Source organism: Lonchura striata, chromosome Z (assembly GCF_046129695.1).
Source record: "Lonchura striata isolate bLonStr1 chromosome Z, bLonStr1.mat, whole genome shotgun sequence".
In the NCBI taxonomy this organism is placed as follows: domain Eukaryota; kingdom Metazoa; phylum Chordata; class Aves; order Passeriformes; family Estrildidae; genus Lonchura; species Lonchura striata.
The window spans coordinates 1,140,394-1,164,507 of record NC_134642.1 but is presented as its reverse complement, the minus strand read 5'-3'; the positions used below and the strand labels follow the sequence as shown (position 1 = coordinate 1,164,507).

The window sequence follows — 24,114 nt, the reverse complement described above, 5'->3', positions numbered from 1 at the left end:
CTGAAAGCCCAGCCGCGAGGGTCAGGGTGCCCAGCAGCCTCCGCTGAGAGGGATGCCCCGAGCTGGGGGCCAGGCGGGGTCCCCTTCCCCCGGATCCTCAAAGGGGCTGGGGCAGAAGGGGGGAACGAGATCTCTGCCGGTGCCTCCAGGGGAACGGATCCCCCTTCTCTCGGGGATGGCAAGGGATCACCAGGCTCACCGGGCTTCTCTCGGGTCTGGCGAGGGAGGAGCGGAGGGTCTGGATGACCTCCGGCAGCTCCCCCCGGCCATAGCGAGTGGGACCGGACTCCTCCGTGCCGCTCCCCCCGGGGATGGCGAGGGGGGTCCGGACCCCTGGGGTGGCTTTTCCCGGGGATGGCGAGAAGGGGAGCGGGGAGAGCGGACCCCTGGGGCGGCTGTTTTTCCCGGGGATGGCGGGGGATGACCGAACGGACCCCGGGGTGGCTTTTCCCGGGGATGGCGGGGGATGACCGAACGGACCCCGGGGTGGTTTTTCCCGGGGATGGCGGGGGATGACCGAACGGACCCCGGGGTGGCTCCTCCCGGGGATGGCGGGGGATGACCGAACGGACCCCGGGGTGGTTCCTCCCGGGGATGGCGGGGGATGACCGAACGGACCCCGGGGTGGTTCCTCCCGGGGACGGCGAGAAGGGTTCGCACCCCTCCGGCGGCATTTCCCGTGGATAGCGGGGGATGACCGGACCCCCGGGCGGTCCCTCCCCGGAACGGGTGGGGGGACCCGATGCCGGGGGCGGCTTTTCCCAGGGATGACGAGGGAGGACGGGACCCCCGGGCGGCTCCTCCCGGGGATGGCGAGTGCGGAGCCGACCTCTCCAGCGTGTTTTGCCGGGGATGGCGAGGGATGCGCGGTGCCTCCCGGGGATGGGGGGGTTCGCGGCCGCCGGCCCCGCCTCCCGCAGGTGCCGGCGCGGCGGGGGCCGGGTTGACGTCAGGCGGGGCGGGCGCGGTGCCGGTGCCGGTCGGGCCATGGCGGAGCCGAGCGCGGCGGACCCGGTGAGTGCGGCGGCCCCGAGCCCCGCCGGGCGCTGCCGCTGAGCGGGGCCGGGCGCGGGGAGCGGGCGGCGGATCCGTGCGGGACCGCCCGCGGGAGCGTCCCTGGAGCGGTGCCGGTGTCGCCTCGTCCTTCCCGTGCCCCGGAGCCCCCTGGCCCGGCACAGAGGGGTTCAAACCCGTGAGAGCCGGCTGTGCCTGCGAGGGCGAGCGGAGACGCGGGCATCGCTTCTCCGCGGCTTGACACGGGCTCGGTGCGTCTTTGTGTGCCCTGTGGGCTCGCTCGGGCGCCGTGCGACCGTGTGTGCCCTGTCTGTGTGTCCGTGCCCGCCGGTCGGTGTGTGCCCTGTCTGTCTGTCCACGCTGTGTGTGTCTGTGTGTGCCCTGTCTGTCTGTCCGTGCCCTGTCTGTCTGTCTGCACTGTGTCTGTCCGCGCCCTGTCTGTCCGCGCTGTGTGTCTGTGTGCCCTGTCTGTCTGTCCACGCTGTGTGTGTCTGTGTGCCCTGTCTGTCTGTCCATGCCCTGTCTGTCTGTCCGTGCTGTGTGTGTCTGTTTGTGCCCTGTCTGTCTGTCCGTGCTCGTGTGTCTGTGTGTGTGCCCTGTCTGTCGTCTGTGCTGTGTGTGTCTGTGTGCGCCCTGTCTGTCTGTGCTCTGTCTGTCTGTCCGTGCTGTGTGTGTCTGTGTGTGCCCTGTCTGTCTGTCCGTGCCCTGTCTGTCTGTCTGCACTGTGTCTGTGTGCGCCCTGTCTGTTCATGCTGTGTGTCCTGTCTGTCTGTCCATGCCCTGTCTGTCTGTCCGCGCTGTGTGTCTGTTTGTGCCCTGTCTGTCTGTCCACACTGTGTCTGTGTGTGTGCCCTGTCTGTCGTCCGTGCTGTGTGTCTGTGTGTGCCCTGTCTGTCTGTCTGTGCTGTGTGTGTCTGTTTGTGCCCTGTCTGTCTGTCCGTGCTCGTGTGTCTGCGTGTGCCCTGTCTGTGTGTCCGTGCTGTGTGTCTGTGTGTTCTCTGTGTTCGTGCTGTCTGTGTCTTTGTGCACCCTGTCTGTCTGTCCGTGCCCTGTCTGTCTGTGCTGTGTGTGTCTGTGTGCACCCTGTCTGTCTCTGTCCATGCCCTGTCTGTCTGTGCCCTGTCTGTCTGTCCGTGCTGTCTGTACGTGCCCTGTTTGCCCACATGAACCCTCTGTGTCCGCACCTGCCCTGCGAGCCCACGCGTGTGCCCGTGGTCCCTGCGGGTCTGTACCTGCCCTGTGAGTCCGTACGTGCCCCGGGGAGTCCCTGTGAACCCTATCCATTGCCCCGGGGTGTCCCTGTGAGCCGTGTCCATCGATCCCGAGGTGCCGTGAGTGTCTGTACCTGCCCTGTGTGCCCACACGGACCCCATCCTGTGTAGATCCTGCATGTGCCCACATGTGCCATGCGTGTCCCTACATGCAGGCTTATGGGTTCACACGCAGTGTCGGCATGCCTGGCAGGTCCCCTGGACCCTTTCCCTGTGACCACAGAGAGAGAAAATTGCTTCTCTCCCTCTGCCCTGCTCCAAGGCAGGCTGCATTTGCTCTCAGTCAGGTTTATTTCCTCTCACCTGGGCCAGACCCTCCGGGGGAGGTGGCAGGTGACAGTCCAGGCTTTAAGGCATGGGCCATGCCTGGCGTGTGGTGATTTTGGCTGGGGAGATCCATCCCGGGCTGCTGCGGTGTGAGGACCAGAAAGGGGAGGCAAACCTGACCCTGGCGTGGCAGTGGCTCCGCTGGGCTGTCCGCACACAGCTGCCCAGAGGAATCCTCCACCCCGAGGTGTGGGGCTGCTCAGGGTGATGTTCCCTCCTTGCACAGCCCCTGAATATCAGGCTAGCCCAGAGGTCCGAGGCTGTGAGGGGAGGAATGTCAGGAGATGGCAAAGATTCCCAAAAGAGGCTCTTACCCCAGATATGTTGTTCAGCTCTCTTTATTCTGTGGTGTCCATGGGGAGAGCGGGGCACAAGAGCACGAACAGGAAATGTCAGGGGTCTGTACAGACTTTGGACAGGGTGGGCTTCCCTGGCTCTCCCGCTGGGGCAGGAAGGAGGATCCAGGGTATCTGATCAGATAACAGGGTCCCGGGAAGGGGAAATAGTGCCCATGAGCTCACTGTGACATCAGGGGACAGGCTCCCCAGGCTGCGGGGTGCACCCAGAACTCGCCTTTGCTGCGTGTGGGAGGTGTTGGGGCACCTCTGCCTGCCTGGGCGGTGTGCCCGGGGACGCGGTGCCTGCAGGAGGGGATGTGCAGTGTCCAAGGTTTCCTTTGAACAAGCAGCTGGCTTGGTCGTGGACACGCAGAGCCGAGGGAGGGGGTCCGGCTCTGCAGTCAGCTCTGTGCTGCTGGCTCCTCGCAGTTAATTAGACACGACTAATCCTATCTGGCGCTGGGAACTTCCCAGCAAACCGGAGTGCTTTTCCCTCTGCTGGCCTGAGCAGCATCCCAGCCTCCTGCAGAACGAGGCCTGGAGACAGGGGCATCTTTTTCAGCCCCTCGGGCGCGATCGGGGTGGCAGCTCAGACCTGCCCTGACCTTGCTGTGGCTGGACAGGTGTCCCTCAGGTGGAAGGGGACAAGCCCCGTGGAGGTTTGTGCGTGCAGGGAAAGGGAAGTCACGACTGTAATGAGGAAATTGCAGGAATAAGGGCCAGAGCTGGACTTTTGAGGATAAATCTCACACCCAGCAGGAGAGCATCAGCATTCCCCATCCCTACAAAAGAAGAGGGGGCAAAGGGACAGGATAATCCCTGTTCCATTGATGCTCTTGTGCTTGGGAGAACCAAGTGTTCCCTGCCCTGCCCTGGCCTTGGAGCCAAAGAGGATTGTCAGGCTCACTCAGGGGTATGAGTTAGAGGCGGATTTATCAGTGCCGGGTTAATGGTTGGTGATCTTGGAGGGCTTTTCCATCCTAAAGGAGTCTGTGACTGATTCATCGCAGTTCTTTCCCTCCTGCAGCTGAGCCCAGCCTGTTAGTGAGCTCTGATAAAACCTGAAATCCCAGTCAAATCACCCGCGTTTGGAAAGAATGACATTGATCTCTGGGAGTCCTCCAGGCAGAGGAGCACTGGTGTTTGTCTCTTCTTTGCGCTTAGCACGGAGTCGTGAAGACCTGCCTCCAGGAGCTGGATTAGCTCCTCACCCTGATCCTGCCCCTGGCTTCGCCAGGCAAATTCTCCAGAACTGCTGTTCTGGGCTGGAATTACCTCTCAGCTTTGCAGGCTGCATGCGCCAGCTGGCTTGGAGTTGGATCTTAGTGGGTGCTGTTTGTTTGCCCTTGCTCAGGGGTCTAAAAGGGTCTGTTCCGAGCTGTCCCCCTCCAAACAGGGGGGACAGGCACCTCCAAAGGAGGCTTGTTTCCCTCTCTGGAAAGCCTCGTATGCAGGCCAGGCAAATGCCTTTCCGGGTGCTGCTTCTGATTTGGATAGCTGAGCTTGAAAGGTCTAAATTTAAACGAGATGAATCTCACCCGGTGCTTGCAAACCTTGGTTTTCAGACTTTTCGCCTTGGTCTTTCCTTTTTTTAGCATGACCCTGCTGTTCTCCTACCACTCAGGACTCTTCCCAAGCATAGAAAATGCTTCTGAAACTTTCCACACCCCCAGGTGGGAGGTGTTGCAGAAATGCAACTGCAGGGAAGCATTTGCAGCTCATCCTCCTTTGCAGGCGCAGAAGCCCGGGTTAAACAAGCAGCCTGTTAATTTTGTGTTAATGGCTCTGAGCAACGGCGAGTCCCCCCCTCCACCCCCTTCCTCCCTACCTTGTGCCAACATTTAATTGCTCTCACTCTGGAGAGATGCTATCTCATTTCAAGGTTGAACTTATCTAGTTTTGGCTTGCAGTGGGGGGGATGTTGCCGTGTCCTTGTCACAGAGGTGACTCGTCGCTCGCATCGCTGTCACCGGTTTGCATTTCTCTGTCCGCACCCGCTCCTCGGGAGCCCGAGGCTGCTGTCCCCTCACACCGCGGGGCTCCTGCTCCTCCTGGCGTGGCTTTTGTGGCAGCCTCGGGATGCGTGCTGCCCAGGTGCCCGTCTGGGTGAGCCACGGGTGTGAGCTCGCTATTTTGACTCCTTACAGACTGACCTCTGGGTGAGCCACGGGTGTGAGCTCGCTATTTTGACTCCTTACAGACTGACCTCTGGGTGAGCCACGGGTGTGAGCTCGCTATTTTGACTCCTTAAGACTGACCTCTGGGTGAGCCATGGGTGTGAACTCGCTATTTTGACTCCTTACCCACTGACCTCTGGGTGAGCCATGGGTGTGAGCTCGCTATTTTGACTCCTTAAGACTGACCTCTGGGTGTGCCACGGGTGTGAGCTCGCTATTTTGACTCCTTAAGACTGATCTCTGGGTGAGCCACGGGTGTGAGCTCGCTATTTTGACTCCTTACCCACTGACCTCTGGGTGAGCCATGGGTGTGAGCTCGCTATTTTGACTCCTTACCCACTGACATCTGGGTGAGCCACAGGTGTGAGCTCGCTATTTTGAATCCTTACCCACTGACCTCTGGGTGAGCCACGGGTGTGAGCTCGCTATTTTGACTCCTCATAGACTGACCTCTGGGTGAGCCACGGGTGTGAGCTCGCTATTTTGACTCCTTAAGACTGACCTCTGGGTGAGCCATGGGTGTGAGCTCGCTATTTTGACTCCTTACCCACTGACCTCTGGGTGAGCCATGGGTGTGAGCTCGCTATTTTGACTCCTCATAGACTGACCTCTGGGTGAGCCATGGGTGTGAGCTCGCTATTTTGACTCCTTAAGACTGACCTCTGGGTGAGCCATGGGTGTGAGCTCCCTTTTATGACTCCTTACAGACTGACCTCTGGGTGAGCCATGGGTGTGAGCTCGCTATTTTGACTCCTTAAGACTGACCTCTGGGTGAGCCACGGGTGTGAGCTCGCTATTTTGACTCCTCATAGACTGACCTCTGGGTGAGCCACGGGTGTGAGCTCGCTATTTTGACTCCTCATAGACTGACCTCTGGGTGAGCCATGGGTGTGAGCTCGCTATTTTGACTCCTTACAAACTGACCTCTGGGTGAGCCACGGGTGTGAGCTCGCTATTTTGACTCCTTACCCACTGACCTCTGGGTGAGCCATGGGTGTGAGCTCGCTATTTTGACTCCTTACCCACTGACCTCTGGGTGAGCCACGGGTGTGAGCTCACTATTTTGACTCCTTAAGACTGACATCTGGGTGAGCCACGGGTGTGAGCTCGCTATTTTGACTCCTTACAGACTGACCACGTCTTTCCCGTTAGATTTACATTTAATATAATCCCACTGGGCAGTGACAACAATCCCCATGCTGGGGCTGTCTCGTGTGGAGTTGGCCACACCTGCTGTGAGATCCATCCTCAGGTTGTTATGTGCTCTGGAGAAGTGTGGGCAAACACTGTGTCGAGGCAACAATAATGTCTTTAGGTAGATAATAAGTCTCCTAAATAGATCTAATTCCAGGAAACTCAGCTGGCTGGTTGGAATTGTATTTTTAGTCTCCAGTCCGTGTGTTTACCTGAAATTTCTGTCCTGCTGTTCTAGCTGGAGCTGCCTTTTACCCAAATACTGTGACTACACAAAGTTTCCGAGTTCCACCAGTTGGTCTGAAGATGCTTTATTTTGGCAGATGTCTGGCAATAGAGAGATTTCTGTCGCTAAGGGGCTTTAAGGGGTCGATGAGGGGGTTTTAAAGCAGGTTGCACAGGGGGTGGGTGGGAAAAGCCCTGCTTTGGCACAGCGGGGTGCACACAGTTGATCTGTGGGCTCCTCTCGTCCTCTTTGGCAACTGTTTCATCAGTTTTACTGATGGTACCTAACAGTGAGTCTGGCAGACATCTAATTCCCTATTCCTCGCATGCTTAAGAAGTGCCTTATTTTTCAATTAGTTCTGTTGGCTGTACAGATTTAATGGATTCCTTTAGAGTTCCCCATCAGTCACCAACACTGGACATTTCTTTTCCAGCTCTCTCCTTTCCTGTGCCTAGAAAGATCACGTTCCCCTGCATTTTCCACATCTCATTTTTGCCAGAATGCCTTTTTCATGATTTAAATCTTTAAATCCTGCTGCTTTTCCAGGCTTGTGACTTTTGGGGGTCTTTGGTAGAAGCTGTACGCAGGTTCCTTGCTTTCACTGGTGCCAGCGACTGCTCTGGGCTTTTTAAAATTTGCCCTTTTAAAGTCATACGCTGCTGCCGTTATTTTGGGCTCGCCGTTCCTGTGAGCGGCAGAGAAACAGAAAGAAACTGTAATAGAGGATGACTTGCATTAGACATGGCAGTTCATTTTGGCCTCGTCCCTGTCACGCAGACCTGCTGCCACTCCATGGACGATTAACACTGAAACGTGACCCGTTCCTTGTGCCAGCAGCGACTTCTCATCCCGAAGATTTGTGAGCTCCCTGGCTCTGGTGTTGGTTACTCATGAGTTGTTGGCATTGTGGCGTTTTTATTTGCCCTCCCTGGCCGTGTGGGTGTGATGGATGGTGGCAAGATGTCCTTGTGCACGCAGAAGAGTGAAATCCAGCGCTTGTGGTGTTTGACGCCGCTGGGGGAGGAGATCACACACTCCACGTGGTGGAATTGTTCTGGCACAGTGAATTCTTGGTCTGTGCCTTGATGTCCTCCCGCTGCTCTCCCAGGTGACCGTGGCACCCCTCAGACCTGGCTGGGTGCAGCCCAGGCTGGGCTCGGGAGGCCACCGAGCGCTCCCCCTGCCCAGCACCAGGCTGAGATTAAACACTGATCTCCCTCCAGGGCTTTCCAGGCTGGATTGCCTGTGAGGATTTACAGGAGCCAATTTCAGCCCAGCTGAAAGGTGCCAGGGTGACCTTACAATCTTTCCTGTCCCCGGGGCTGGACCAGGAGTGGGACCAGCTCCCAGATCTCCCCACTGAAGGCTTCCCCTGGCTGGGAGGCTGCGGGGGGAACTAACACCGCTTGTTCCTGCGGCACTTTCCACCCGAGCCTGTCTTTAAAAAGCAGCCGGCGTGGTTGTGCTTGGAACAGGCAGCTCGGTTTCTATATTATACCCAGCGCTCATCCCCGTAGGAAGCCGGCCAGCCCACGCCGCTGCCGCAGCCGCCAGCTCTTCCTGGGAGCAGGGAAGGAGCAGGGAAGGAACAGGGAAGGAGCAGGGAAGGAGCAGGGAAGGAGCAGGGAAGGAGCAGGGAAGGAGCAGGGAAGGAGCAGGGAAGGAGCAGGGAAGGAGCAGGGAAGGAGCAGGGAGGGAGCAGGGAAGGAGCAGGGAGCAGGGCAGGAGCTGGGCAGGAGCAGGGAAGGAGCAGGGAAGGAGCAGGGAAGGAGCAGGGAAGGAGCAGGGAAGGAGCAGGGAGCAGGGCAGGAGGTCTGCAGAGCTCTGGGGGTGTGCCCCCCGTGCTCCTTGGGGCACGGCTGTCCCCTCCTAGCCAGGGCACCCGCACCCTGTGTCTGTGTCCTGCCTGTGCCCAGAGCCGCCTGCCTCACCTGCCCTGATAAACATAATCACTGCCGGATAAACATCCACCTCCTGCCACCCCGAGTCCTGGCTCCGCTAATACCAGGTCCCTGTGATCTCCCAGGGAAGTGGTTTGGCTGTGTCACAGCCCCTCTGAACTGGGGGAACAGCTCTGGCTGTGTCACAGCCCCTCTGAACACAGGGAACAGCTCTGGCCGTGTCACAGCCCCTCTGAACACAGGGAACAGCTCTGGCTGTGTCACAGCCCCTCTGAACTGGGGAACAGCTCTGGCTGTGTCACAGCCCCTCTGAACTGGGGAACAGCTCTGGCCGTGTCACAGCCCCTCTGAACTCAGGGAACAGCTCTGGCTGTGTCACAGCCCCTCTGAACACAGGGAACAGCTCTGGCTGTGTCACAGCCCCTCTGAACACAGGGAACAGCTCTGGCCGTGTCACAGCCCCTCTGAACTGGGGAACAGCTCTGGCTGTGTCACAGCCCCTCTGAACACAGGGAACAGCTCTGGCTGTGTCACAGCCCCTCTGAACTGGGGAACAGCTCTGGCTGTGTCACAGCCCCTCTGAACTCAGGGAACAGCTCTGGCTGTGTCACAGCCCCTCTGAACTGGGGAACAGCTCTGGCTGTGTCACAGCCCCTCTGAACACAGGGAACAGCTCTGGCCGTGTCACAGCCCCTCTGAACTCAGGGAACAGCTCTGGCTGTGTCACAGCCCCTCTGAACACAGGGAACAGCTCTGGCTGTGTCACAGCCCCTCTGAACTGGGGAACAGCTCTGGCTGTGTCACAGCCCCTCTGAACTCAGGGAACAGCTCTGGCTGTGTCACAGCCCCTCTGAACTGGGGAACAGCTCTGGCTGTGTCACAGCCCCTCTGAACTGGGGAACAGCTCTGGCCGTGTCACAGCCCCTCTGAACACAGGGAACAGCTCTGGCTGTGTCACAGCCCCTCTGAACACAGGGAACAGCTCTGGCTGTGTCACAGCCCCTCTGAACACTAGGGAACAGCTCTGGCTGTGTCACAGCCCCTCTGAACTGGGGAACAGCTCTGGCTGTGTCACAGCCCCTCTGAACTCACAATCCCCCCCCTGCCCCGGAGCTGAGTCCTGTTGTTGTCCATCTGTCCCAACTGCCTGAATTGTTCGCTCAATTTAATTCTTGGCTACACCTGGTTTTACAACAGGATTAATTTCATGGCAACTGATACACCTGGAACAATTAGCTGTGTAAACCAAGATAAAAGGCCAATCAAATCTCATGTTTGGGAGTGCAGGCTGCTTCCAGCCGGAGGCTTCCTAAGCCCTTCTGAAATCCCTTGCCAGAGGAAGCTGTGCAGGTTATCTCCAGCCCCTGAGGGAGGCTTGTTGCTCGGTGTGGGTGAAGTGGAGCTGGGAAATGCAGAATGAGCTGGGGAGCTGAGCCTTTGGGAAGGAGGCTGGTCCCCCTCTGTGACCCCTCTGGAGGAGCCGCGGTGCTGCCAGCCCCAGGTGCTCTGGCAGCTCTGGAGGCAGGGCCAGGTTTGCAGCAGAGCTCTGTGCTCCATTAACTGCCCCGTGCTGTGGAAAGTTCTGAACCATCCCAAATCGCCTGTGGGTGAAGGTGAATTAAACCCTTCACCAGCTGCGAGGGGGCAGGGCTGGGATCCAAATGTGGAAATAAGTCCTGGCTTAAAATGACTTCAAGGATGGAGGGTAGGTGCTGGGCTTCTCGGGATGTGATCCATCTGGGACCGGCTCCAATTAAAATGAGATCAAGGAGAATGGGACGAGGGGAAAAACAAAGCAGTTATCTTTGCATTTCTGTCGGGATTGCAGCATGAAGCGTTGGGTTGGGTGCAGTGCTGGGCTCCTCTCCCCACGGCTGCCCAGAAAGGTCGGTGTGCTCCTGGTTTTGTTCCAGGGTGGCTGTAATTCCCACTGTGTATCCCAGGGAAGGTGCTGGATGGGAGGGTGAGGAAGGGGCTGCACCCACGGGGAGGGGGCTGCATCCTCCGTGGGTCAGAGCTGCATTCCTGGGACCTGAGCCAGGCCCCTGGATCAGGGAATTTCATCAGGTCACGGATGTGCTGGAGCTCCTCGGGTCTGAGCTGGGGCAGCCCTGGGCAGAGGGGAGCCACAAAGTCAGAGGATGGCTGGCAGAGCTGGGGCTGTTCCCCTGCACAAGAGAAGCTCCAGGGAGAGCTCAGAGCCCCTGCCAGGGCCTCAAGGGGCTCCAGGAGAGCTGCACAGGGACTGGGGACAAGGCAGGCAGGGACAGCACACAGGGAATGGCTCCCACTGCCAGAGGGCAGGCACAGATGGGAGATTGGGAATTGGGAATTGCTGGCTGGGAGGGTGGGCAGGCCCTGGCACAGGGTGCCCAGAGCAGCTGTGGCTGTCCCTGGATCCCTGGGAGTGTCCCAGGCCAGGCTGGACAGGGCTTGGAATAACCTAGGACAGTGGAAGGTGTCCCTGCCATGGCAGAGGGTGGTACTAAATGAGTTTTACTGTCCCTTCCCATCCAAACCATCCCATGGTTCTGTGACTCTCAAAGATATTGGGACATTGGGAATTAGGAATTCCTGGCTGGGAGGGTGGGCAGGCCCTGGCACAGGGTGCCCAGAGCAGCTGTGGCTGCCCCTGGATCCCTGGAAGTGTCCAAGACCAGGTTGGATGAGGTTAGAGCAACCTAGGACAGTGGAAGGTGTCCCTGCCCAATGGATGGGCTTTGAGATCTGTTCCACCCTAAGCCATTCTGGAATTCTGGTTTGATTTCTCTTACAAGCAGTGGATCTGACCTGTATTTGGTCACCTGTACTCGGGAGACTATTTCACATAATTTATTTTAAGAACCACTGTTCTTTTACTCTCTGGAAATTCTACTTTCTCCATAGCTTTTTGTTTGTTGATTATTTTTTTTTTCAATGTGAGGTTGTATCAACGGGAGAAAGGCTTTATCCAGAGCTTGCAGGGAGCAGGCCAGGCTGAGTTCCCTTCCACACAACCTCGTGGGCTGAGCGTGGCCAGCTGCAGAAACGCCATAAATCAGAAATAATGACATGCTCTTAGGGAGGCAGTGAGCAGGCAGGGGCTGTCCTCGTGCTCAGGAGAGCTGGGAGCCGGGAATGGTGCCTAGGGAAATTTCCTGGGGGAGCCAAAAAGGGAACTTGGGGAGCAGAAATACCTGTGGCAGCAGAAATCTGTGATGGCCTCACCTGCTCCCAAAATCCCTGCTGGCCTCACCTGTTCCCAAAATCCCTGCTGGCCTCACCTGCCTCCAAAATCCCTGCTGGCCTCACCTGCTCCCAAAATCTCTGCTGGCCTCACCTGCTCCCAAAAATCCCTGCAGGCTGTACCTGCTCCCAAAATCCCTGCAGGCTGTACCTGCTCCCAAAATCCCTGCTGGCCTCACCTGCTCCCAAAATCCCTGCTGGCCTCACCTGCTCCCAAAATCCCTGCAGGCTGTTTCTGCTCCCAAAATCCCTGCTGGCCTCACCTGCTCCCAAAATCCCTGCTGGCTGTTTCTGCTCCCAAAATCCCTGCTGGCCTCACCTGCTCCCAAAATCCCTGCAGGCTGTACCTGCTCCCAAAATCCCTGCAGGCTGTACCTGCTCCCAAAATCCCTGCTGGCCTCACCTGATCCCAAAATCCCTGCTGGCCTCACCTGCTCCCAAAATCCCTGCAGGATGTTTCTGCTCCCAAAATCCCTGCTGGCCTCACCTGCTCCCAAAATCCCTGCTGGCCTCGCCTGCTCCCAAAATCCCTGCTGGCCTCACCTGATCCCAAAATCCCTGCAGGCTGTACCTGCTCCCAAAAATCCCTGCTGGCCTCACCTGCTCCCAAAATCCCTGCTGGCCTCACCTGCTCCCAAAATCCCTGCTGGCCTCACCTGCTCCCAAAATCCCTGCTGGCCTCACCTGCTCCCAAAATCCCTGCTGGCCTCACCTGCTCCCAAAATCCCTGCTGGCCTCACCTGCTCCCAAAATCCCTGCTGGCCTCACCTGTTCCCAAAATCCCTGCTGGCTGTTTCTGCTTCCAAAATCCCTGCTGGCCTCACCTGCTCCCAAAATCCTTTCTGGCCTCACCTGCTCCCAAAATCCCTGCTGGCTGTTTCTGCTCCCAAAATCCCTGCAGGCTGTTTCTGCTCCCAAAATCCCTGCTGGCCTCACCTGATCCCAAAATCCCTGCTGGCCTCACTTGCCTCCAAAATCCCTGCTGGCCTCACCTGCCTCCAAAATCCCTGCTGGCCACTCCTGCTCCCAAAATCCTTTCTGGCCTCACCTGCTCCCAAAATCCCTGCTGGCTGTTTCTGCTCCCAAAATCCCTGCTGGCCACTCCTGCTCCCAAAATCCCTGCAGGCAGGGCTGGAGCCATCGCAGCTCTCCCACAGCCTCCTTATCTCCCGTGTTTGGAGGCAAATCTGCTTTTGGGAAAGGCTTTTAGAGACTTTGTCTCTTTGAGTCATTCGGAGCGCCCCTGATCTCTTCTGCTGAAGATGGGTCTGAGGTTAAATAAAAATCACCTGTCTCCAAGCTGGGAAGCTAATTGCTGTCTGCTTCAAGCGTGTTGTGGAAAAAGGAGAGGCAGCTGGGAGGAAATCCTGCACTCGTAATCTTTTCAGGACGGGAAAACCTCGTGTGTTCCAGTAGATCCCTGGAGCAGTGGCAGCATTAGTGCTGCGGCTGGGCAGACAGGCAGGAAAACAAAAATTTTGGGAAGCTCCTGCTCCCTGTGGAGGAGCCCGGGCTGGTGCTTGTGCTCATCTCAGGCTTCTCGTGGGGCTGAGGGGTCGGGCAGCCCCACTGACCCCGGGCCCAGACAGCAAAACCAATCTTTGCTGCCGTGACATGTGTGCCAGCTTTTCTTCATCCCAGCAAAATGCTGTAAGAGCTGCAGAACGCTTCGGAAACATGAGGATTTTTTGAGCAACAGAGATAGAAAGGGGAGGAAAAAAAAGTGAGTCTCTGGGATTTGGAAACCAAACCCCTCAGTCAGGTTTCCTTGGTGCAATTCCTTCTGCAAAATGGTCTTGCTGCTGCCCACTGGAGCCAAAAGTGAAGGAAGGGATTGAAGCTGTGAAACTGCTCCATCCTGATGGCTCTTCCATGGTCCTGGGCAGAGCAGAAGGGACTTTTCAGAGCAATATTTATCTAAATAAATGCCAGAACCAGCTTGGACAGGGAGTGCTGTGCGTGGCGTCCCACCCCGAGGGACAAGGGAGCGCCCAGGGTTTGCAGGAACCCTGAGAGGAACAGCAAAATCTCACAGAGATCTTCGGTGGGTTGTGGTGTTGGCTTGACGTGTTGGTGCTTGATCTCCAGTATGAGCAGGCAGCAGTGGGGCTTGGATGGAGGGCTAAGATGAAAGAGAAAGAGATGAATTAAAAAGAAAAGAGAGAGTGAGACAGAAGAAGAGAGAGATCACTAGTCCTGCTTCCAGTGTCGATCCAGTTAATGGGATGTCCTGGGGCCCTGGGCTTTGTGGGGCACATTTAAATCTTCCACTCCCTGGGGAGAAGTTTCCCACTTTTTGTGCAAGTCATTCTCATTCGCAGCAGTTCTTTCAGATCGGGAAATGGGTTGGAGGCTTTGGGGTCTCGGATGGGCTCGTTCCCCACTACAGTGCCTGATCCCTCTCAGTTCCATCCCTGCACCTGTGCTGAGCTGGGTTGTGCTTTTCTGCAGGAGCCACAACCAGTAGATGTGTCCCAGAAAAGGCTGCCCTGCCTCCATATGGCCCCTTCTCCATCCCATCTCTTGTGTTTTTACCAACAGGCCTTGTTTGTTATTCCCAAAAATCCTTGGTTGGCTCCACACCACGCAGCTCTTGGCGTTTGGGACGTGTGCGTTAGCGCCCGATCCTCTGGGATTCTGCCCTGGGCAGGGGCTGCGGAGCACAAAGCACTCGTAGGACAGAACTTCCAGGGCTCTGGGGGAGCCTGGTGCAGGATTCTGAATGCTGCTGTCCTGGTTAGGGCTCGCTTGGCCTGAGGAATGTGAGCGTGAGGGTTTGCCTGAGCTGTGCTGGGCAGCAGCCGGGGTGTCCCAGGACAGGCTGGGCATCTGTCCCGGGACAGCCTGGGTGTCCAGGACAGCCTGGGTGTCCCAGAATACTTTTGGTGTCTGTCCCAGGGCAGCCTAGGTGTCTGTCCCAGGACAAGCTGGGTATCTCAGGACAGCCTGGGTGTCTGTCCCAGGCCGGCCTGGCTCTCCAGGCTGGCCTGGGTGTCTGTCCCAGGACAGGCTGGGTGTCCCGGGACAGCCTGGGTGTCTGTCCCAGGACAACCTGGGTGTCCAGAACAGTCTGGGTGTCTGTCCCAGGCCAGCCTGGGTGTGTGTCCTGGACCAGCCTGGGTGTCTGTCCCAGGACAGGCTGGGTGTCTGTCCTGGGCCAGCCTGGGTGTCTGTCCTGGACCAGCCTGGGTGTCTGTCCCGGGACAGCCTGGGTGTCTGTCCCAGGACAGGCTGGGCGTCTGTCCCGGGACAGCCTGGGTGTCTGTCCCAGGACAAGCTGGGTGCCTGTCCCGGGCCAGCCTGGGTGTGTGTCCCGGGCCAGCCTGGGTGTCTGTCCCGGGACAGGCTGGGTGTCTGTCCCGGAACAGCCTGGGTGTCTGTCCCGGGCCAGCCTGGGTGTCTGTCCCAGGCCAGGCTGGGTGTCTGTCCCAGGCCAGCCTGGGTGTCTGTCCCGGGCCAGCCTGGGTGCCTGCGCAGGAGCCCGTGGTGGAGCAGACCCATCAGACCCAGGCTGGTCCTTGTTGCAGGGGGGCTGGAGGACTGCCTGGATGTACCTCCTCCCTCACCACCACCCCATTAAAATTTAAGGGCAAAAGTGGGAGTTATGAAAGAGAATTTTCTATTTAAGGCTTTTAATTCATTTTTACCTCCAGCTTTCGCTGGAGTTTGTGCAAACCGCTGGCAAGGCAATTAAAGTGACTTTTTAATGGGCTATTTTTGTCGCTTCACCATGGTGGGAGCTAAAGATCCCAGGCTGTGAGCTGCCTGGGGTAGAGGCCATCCCTTTGCTGTGCTGCTCTGATGTTTAATCCCTAATTGGGTTTTATTCACGACCCTGGCTGAGTCACAGCGAGAGGGAGAAGGTGCTGGGTGGAACATGGGGAGCAAAATGTCCTCAAACAGTTCCCCAAGGCTTCCAGGCTGGATCCGTGCTGGAAAGGAAGAGGAGAGGACTTTGGAAAATGAGGTGCGCAGTTTATTTTGGATGGTCGATGGGTATTTTGTAGGAGTAAGCTCCAAGGACAAAAAGCAATGGGGGAAGGAAAAAAACATCAGATTGCCTGAGAGTTCCTCTTAAATCCCGAGGAGAAAATGAGTGGGAGTACGTGGGCGTGGGATTTCCTGGGTGAGGATGCCTGCACAGCATCCCTGTTCCTCCAGGTGACCGTGGGCATCCCTGGGCTGCTGGGACATAGCCGTGGGTCCCGCCTGGTGATGGATGCCGTGGTTTGGGGAAGTCTTCACTGCAGGCTGGATTTTGGGGATGTTCTCCTGGGAGCTGCCCCGCGTGCAGCCAGGGAGGGCTGTGGCCTCCCTCCCAGCTCAGCCGTGCTCAGTGCGTGCTGTGCTCCCGTTCCCCTCCAGCCTCCAGTCCATCTTGCATGGCAGGAACACCAGCCTGGGTCCGGCTCCGTTAATCTGTGCATAGTAATATAAAATAATACGTGCAGCTCGGCCAAGGGAGACCAGGGGTGGATCTGTTCCCCTCTGCAGCCTTCATTCATCCATCTCCTGCCCGCATTAGCTCACCTCTGCTGCCTTGTGATCCGCCCAGGTTATTTGGAGAAATGCTTCCTAAAAATAGCCTCCCGGTTTTTCCGGTGTTATCCCATGCAGCTCTAAAAACCTGCCTGGAAAGGCTATCCAGCCCATTGATGTTTCCTTAAAATGCAGCTAATCCATGTAATCTCATTATAGTAGTAGGTGATTATACTGACAGCAAGCTTTAGCAGTGGTCCAGCAAAGCCTTTTATTCCCTGTCTGTTTTATGGGTGGCTAAAAGCACCTTGCTGGGAGCACGTTTTGGGTTTGGTCGGTCTGTTTCAGGAGCAGGACTTGCAATATTTTTGTTGTGGGTCCAGTGGGAAGAAATGATGGTGTCGGACTCCAGTTCAGAGGGTGAAAGATTTCTTTATAACTATGCTATAATACATTAATATACAATTTAAGCAGATACTAAAACTACAAACCTACTTTTTCTAACTACTATATCTAACTCACAACTCTTGACTTTCTCTTGAGAGCCCAGCCCCAGGTGGGTTGGATTGGCCACCAGGCTCAAACAATCCTCACCAGAATCCAATCCAGTAATCACCCCAAGGAAACAATTCTCCAAACACATCCTGGCTGTGCTTGGTGCTGGCTCTGTTTGGTTCAAGATCTGCTCGGTAGCCTTGCCCCATCATCATCGAATCAGAATACCCTGAGCTGGAAGAGACACACCAGGATCACCCAGCCCAGCTCCTACTCAGACCCCCAACAATCCCACCCTGTGCATCCCTGGCAGCGCTGTCCAAAGGCTCCTGGAGCTCTGGCAGTGCTCATTCCATGGCCCTGCACAGACATCCCAACAATCCCACCCTGTGCATCCCTGGCAGCGCTGTCCAAAGGCTCCTGGAGCTCTGGCAGTGCTCATTCCATGGCCCTGCACAGACATCCCAACAGTCCCACCCTGTGCATCCCTGGCAACGCTGTCCAAAGGCTCCTGGAGCTCTGGCAGTGCTCATTCCATGGCCCTGCACAGACATCCCAACAATCCCACCCTGTGCATCCCTGGCAGCGCTGTCCAAAGGCTCCTGGAGCTCTGGCAGTGCTCATTCCATGGCTCTGAACAGACATCCCAACAATCCCACCCTGTGCATCCCTGGCAGTGCTGTCCAAAGGCTCCTGGAGCTCTGGCAGTGCTCATTCCCTGGGGAGCCTGGGCAGTGCCAGCACCCTCTGGGGAAGAGCCTTTCCCTGATATCCCACCCAAACCTCCCTGGCACAGCTCCAGCCCTTCCCTGGGTGCTGTCCCAGTCACCCCTGAAGGAAGATCAGTGTCTGCCCCTCACAAGGAACCCGTAACTGCAGCGAGCTCTCCCCTCAGTCTCCTCCACCCAGATGGGCCAGGTGCCCTCACGTGGCCCCTCCAGACCCTTCCCCATCCCTGTGTCCCTCCTTTGGGCAGATCTTTCTCACACTGTGCAGCCCCAGTGCTGACCAGTGGCACCTCACTGGTGTCCCTGATGCGCCCAGGACAGGGCTGTCCCTCCTGGCTCTGGGGCACTGCTGGCCCAGACCCAGCTGGCCATTTCCATGGCCCAGTGTTGGAGCTCAAAATGTCCCTCAGACATTTTTAGAGGTTCCAGGCCTTGGTCAGAAGCATTCTAGACCCTGGCAGACAGCTGCAAACAGCTGTGATTTTGAGTTTGAGCCATGGAATTAATTACCAACTTTGGAGGTGAAACAGTCACAAAGGGTTAGATAGTATAGTAAAAGTAATTACAAAACAGAGGGAAATTTTTTTAGTATTGTACAGGGGGGTTTTAGCACCTGTCCAGGGGGGTTTTTACTTTGTACATAGGGATCAGAAGTTCTAGGATGGAGGAAAGTGGGCTGACCCTGTTCTTCCTCCTTCTTCCTTGCCTCCATGTTCTTGGTGATGTTGGCACTTATGGATTGATTTAGAGTAGAAAAGCATCTTGTAACATAGGTAATAGGTATTGGGGAAAACTGTAAACATGTAATACGTAATATATCATATAAAAGAGAGCAGCAGCCCTGGGTGGGGAGAGAAGAAGACAGCAGAGAGGATGTCAGGGTGTGTGTGTGCCTTTGCCTGAGCTGGGAGCAAACCACAGCAGCTCAAGGAGAAAATCTTTTTGATAACTCGCAATAAACTGCCTTGAGACCCAACAACAGAGCCTGTGGAGTTTTTCTCTGGAAGCACGGTTGGAGGAGAGCCTTTTCCACCACACGGGACCCCAGAGCAAGCCCGGGGTGCTCACAGCCCAGCAGCCCCGTGAGCTCGGTGGAGCATCCCTCTGGCCGGGGGTCTCTGCGGTCCGGCTGTGGCCCCCCGAGCCTGGCAGAGCAGGGGTGAGTCCGGTGGGCACGGCAGGCGGGCTGGGACCCTTTGGTCCCACAGCTGTTCCCCTGCCCCAAAGCCCCTGAGTGCGCGGGTCTGCGAGCGGTGGGGCCCCGGAGCGGGCTGGGTGAGGTTTGTCAGCCAGCAGGAGGATGGCAGGGAGGCTCAGCCCTCCGTGCGGTCCCTGAGCAGCGCTCGGAGAGGACACGGGCTGTCTCTGCAGAGATACCTATCTCTGGGGCCCGTGGAGGGTTGGAGGAGCTGCTCTGCCACTGCTCTGCCTTGCTGGCACATGCTGCACATACCTCCTTTGGGGCAAATTCCTCGCGCCGGCTTCTCGGAGACAGCACGAAAACCTCCAGGGCTGTTTCTGTATGTTTTTACAAAAATTATTTTTTTAATATCCATCCTGCTTTGCTTATCTTTGTCCAGCCCCTCCAGTGATAACACAGGCGAAGCCCTGAGCCGTGGCGTCCCGGGGAGGAAAGGCTGAGCTCTCTGACAAAGTGCCGGCTCCGAGTGGATTTCTAATCTCCTTTTTTCTAGTGGAAAAGGCTGTAGGTGCCAAACCAAAAGGGCAAAGTGATTTGCCCCAATGAGGTATCATGTTTCTGCTCTGATTTATGGCGAGGGGAGAGGCTTCTGAGTCATCCCTTCCAGGAACTGCTTTATTTTGGTAACGGAGATAATTCTGCTGGTTTTAAATCAATGTGTTATCAGAAAAAAGTGTGGGATGGGAGCCACAGCTGGCAGGGCTGGGACTGGGACTGGGACTGACCTGGGACTGGGACTGGGACTGGGACTGGGACTGGGACTGGGACTGGGACTGGGACTGGGACTGGGATTGGGACTGACCTGGGACTGGGACTGGGACTGGGACTGGGACTGGGATTGGGACTGGGACTGGGACTGGGACTGGGGCTGGGACTGGGACTGGGACTGGGACTGGGACTGACCTGGGACTGGGACTGGGACTGGGACTGGGGCTGGGACTGGGACTGGGACTGGGAATGGGACTGACCTGGGACTGGGACTGGGACTGGGACTGGGACTGGGGACTGGGACTGGGACTGGGACTGGGACTGGGACTGGGACTGGGACTGACCTGGGACTGGGACTGACCAGGGACTGGGATTGGGACTGGGACTGGGACTGGGACTGGGACTGGGACTGGGATTGGGACTGGGACTGGGACTGGGACTGGGACTGGGACTGGGACTGGGACTGACCTGGGACTGGGACTGGGACTGGGGCTGGGACTGGGACTGGGACTGACCTGGGACTGGGACTGGGGACTGGGACTGGGACTGGGACTGGGACTGGGACTGGGATTGGGACTGACCTGGGACTGGGACTGGGACTGGGACTGGGACTGGGATTGGGACTGGGACTGGGACTGGGACTGGGACTGGGGCTGGGACTGGGACTGGGACTGGGACTGGGACTGACCTGGGACTGGGACTGGGACTGGGACTGGGGCTGGGACTGGGACTGGGACTGGGAATGGGACTGACCTGGGACTGGGACTGGGACTGGGACTGGGACTGGGGACTGGGACTGGGACTGGGACTGGGACTGGGACTGGGACTGACCTGGGACTGGGACTGACCAGGGACTGGGATTGGGACTGGGACTGGGACTGGGACTGGGACTGGGACTGGGACTGGGATTGGGACTGGGACTGGGACTGGGACTGGGACTGGGACTGGGACTGGGACTGGGACTGACCTGGGACTGGGACTGGGACTGGGGCTGGGACTGGGACTGGGACTGACCTGGGACTGGGACTGGGGACTGGGACTGGGACTGGGACTGGGACTGGGACTGGGACTGGGACTGGGACTGACCTGGGGCTGGGACTGGGACTGGGACTGGGACTGGGACTGGGGACTGGGACTGGGACTGGGACTGGGACTGGGACTGACCTGGGACTGGGACTGGGACTGGGACTGGGACTGGGACTGGGACTGTGGCTGGGACTGGGACTGGGACTGGGACTGGGACTGACCTGGGGCTGGGACTGGGACTGGGACTGGGACTGGGACTGGGACTGGGACTGGGACTGGGACTGACCTGGGGCTGGGACTGGGACTGGGACTGGGACTGGGGACTGGGACTGGGACTGGGACTGGGACTGACCTGGGGCTGGGACTGGGACTGGGACTGGGACTGGGGACTGGGACTGGGACTGGGACTGGGACTGGGGACTGGGACTGGGGCTGGGACTGGGACTGACCTGGGGCTGGGACTGGGACTGGGACTGGGACTGGGGACTGGGACTGGGACTGGGACTGGGACTGGGACTGGGACTGGGACTGGGACTGACCTGGGACTGGGACTGGGACTGGGACTGGGACTGGGACTGGGACTGGGACTGAGACTGGGACCGGGACTGACCTGGGACTGGGACTGGGACTGGGACTGGGGCTGACCAGGGACTGGGACTGGGACTGGGACTGGGACTGGGACTGGGACTGGGACTGGGACTGGGACTGACCTGGGACTGGGACTGGGACTGGGACTGGGACTGGGACTGGGACTTGGACTGGGACTGGGACTGGGACTGGGACTGGGACTGGGACTGGGACTAGGACTGGGACTGGGACTGACCTGGGACTGAGACTGGGACTGGGACTGGGACTGGGACTGAGACTGGGACTAGGACTGGGACTGGGACTGAGACTGGGACTAGGACTGGGACTGGGACTGACCAGGGACTGGGACTGGGACTGGGACTGAGACTGGGGCTGGGACTGGGACTGACCTGGGACTGGGACTGGGACTGAGACTGAGACTGGGGCTGGGACTGGGACTGGGACTGGGGCTGACCAGGGACAGAAGCTGGCCAGGGTCTGAGGCTGACCATGGACAGGGTCTGGGGCTGACCAGGGACTGGGGCTGGGTCCAGCTGTGTGTGCGTGGCACGGGTGGGTGCCGCTGCCAGGGGAAGAGGCCGTGCCAGGGGCAGGGGGCAGGCAGCGGGGTGTCCCCGCTGGCCCACGGGCCCGGCCGTGTTTGTTCAGGCACTGTCTGGTCGCTGTCTGGCTGCGGGCAGCCCAGCCGAGCGGTTCCACTGCTGGGTCCCACCGGGAAGCGGGGCTGTCCCCACGCCTGGCTCTGCTCAGCCCTCCACGGCTGACTGGCCAGGGCTGGCTGCCTGCTCAGGAACAGATGGGTGGCTTTCCCACACTGCCTAAAGCCCCTGTGAGTGTCAGCAAGTTCTTCTTTGTTTTCTGTTCTTTCTGCGAGCTAATGAGCGCTGTCTGATCTTTTTTTCTCCTTTTATTATTTTTTTTCTGAGTGTATTTTGGCCTGTTCACAATTGCCCTAGCTGTTAAGGAGGAGAGTTCCTGTTTCCCTGAGTCAGGTTTGGGCAGCAGAGCTGGCTTTGCAGAGCTGGGTGATGCTGCCCTGCTTGCTCACAGTGCATGGGAAATCGGCGTGTTCTGCTGCTGGTCACGCCAGGATTTGGGGTCGTTCTGTGCTGTTTCCCTTGGGTTTGCTTTTTCCCTCTGGCTCACGAGGGTTTTGCCCTCCTGTGGCAGTGCTGCTTGATGCCTTCTGGCTTTCAGCTGGTGGAACATCTTCTCATCTCGCTGATGAGCCTCTGCGTGGCTCCTGGTAGTAAGCACATTTGGAAAAGTCATGTTTTCAGGGCACAGGAACACGATGCACTCCCGAGCAGCCTGCTGGGCACAGCGGGGCTGCCAGGGGAGTGGGACAGCCCTGAGAGCAGGATTTGGGAGGGCAGGCTGCTCGGGTCAGCGGGCACTGGTGTGCCGTGCAGCCCCGGCGAGTCGCCGTTGAGGCAGGATGGGGAAGAACTCCAGCTCAGAAGGCTGGATGATGTGAACACTTAATTATTTTACTTCAAATACATCGCTCTTTCATAGAGGGCATAGTGCAGACTAATTTCATTGGTCTTAAAGTAAAAACATCTCATCCATTGGTGTGCAGTGAATGACACACGGTGGCAGAACATATCTATAAACAAGAGAGATAGAGAATTATTTACATTTTTCTGCAACTCTTTCCGGGCTGTAGCCTGGTTATAAACTCTCCTTTCTCTCTGACTGAACTGAGAACACCCACGAGGTTCCCTCCACAAGCTGGGGTGTGCTGGTTTGACTGGCTGTCTCTGTCTCTGCCGTGACCAGCTCTGGCTGGGAGGGTCTGATCCTGCTGGGGGATCAGCAGGACCCTCACCCAGAGCAGCTCCCAGCACAGCCCTGGCTCCCAGGCAGCCCCCAGACCCATCAGGGTGCCGGGGGTTCCAGCTGGAGACCCCGGCACAGGGGACACGCAGCCCAGCAGCCTCCCTTGCTCCTCAGCGTCCTTCAGAGACGAGCGGGTCACAGGCTGTGCTTTGGGGTTTTGGGGACTTTGGAAGTGTTATAAATGAGAATTTATTCAGCCAGATTAAAAATAAAAAATAATTTTATTAGCGGTCAAATTCTATCTAGCCAGCCACGGAAGAAGACAGAGCCGAGCCTGGGGTCAGCCCTGGGTGTGCCACAAGGAGTCACCTCAGCAGAGGTTTTCCCCATGCCCACACACCTCCATCCTGGCACGAGCGGGTTTTATAGGGAAAATTCCACCCGAGGCCAAGATTTCAGCAGTCAGTCTTTTCTTCCATTCAGAGTCCATCGGTTAATGAGATTCTCTTTTTTGGTGATGAGGAGGAGTAATTCAGTGTCCGGAGTAGGTGAATCCCTGATGAGATTTATGGGAAGGCTGGGAAGGCTGCATTCACATGGATCTGTCTGAGGATTTCCATGAGATCCACCTTGGGCTGTTTATGGGATGATCAGCACCCGATGATCAACACCTGGAGTCCCCATGGTGAACACCTGGAGTCCTGATGGTGAACACCTGGAGTCCTGATGATCAACACCTGGAGTCCTGATGATCAACACCTGGAGTCCCGATGATCAACACCTGGAGTCCCGATGATCAACACCTGGAGTCCTGATGATCAACACCTGGAGTCCTGATGATCAACACCTGGAGTCCTGATGATCAACACCTGGAGTCCCAATGATCAACACCTGGAGTCCTGATGATCAACACCTGGAGTCCCGATGGTGAACACCTGGAGTCCCGATGATCAACACCTGGAGTCCTGATGATCAACACCTGGAGTCCTGATGATCAACACCTGGAGTCCCGATGATCAACACCTGGAGTCCTGATGATCAACACCTGGAGTCCCGATGGTCAACACCTGGAGTCCCAATGATCAACACCTGGAGTCCTGATGATCAACACCTGGAGTCCTGATGATCAACACCTGGAGTCCCGATGATCAACACCTGGAGTCCTGATGATCAACACCTGGAGTCCCGATGGTCAACACCTGGAGTCCCAATGATCAACACCTGGAGTCCCAATGGTGAACAACTGGAGTCCAGCCATGGCCCATCTCCCGGCCGAGCCAATCCTTTTACTTGTGACTCAGTTTCCAATACACACCCAGTCTCAAAGGTGGGGGAACGAATACAATGGGCATAATCTAACAAGTATCCGATATTCCATATTTCATACAAGGAATGGTGTGAATTATATTTACTGCACATAACAGAAGTGTTCCA

General features: G+C 57.5%; 1 protein-coding gene across 1 annotated transcript in view; it reads left to right on the top strand.

The window, feature by feature from the left end:
- The first annotated feature begins 979 nt into the window (after positions 1–979).
- Positions 980–24,114, top strand: part of MAPK4 (mitogen-activated protein kinase 4) — a 60,596-nt gene continuing 37,461 nt past the window's right edge. The window contains exon 1 of the mRNA XM_031507514.2: positions 980–1,014. The gene's annotated coding sequence lies outside the window, so the exon portion shown is untranslated. The remainder of the gene's footprint in view (positions 1,015–24,114) is intronic.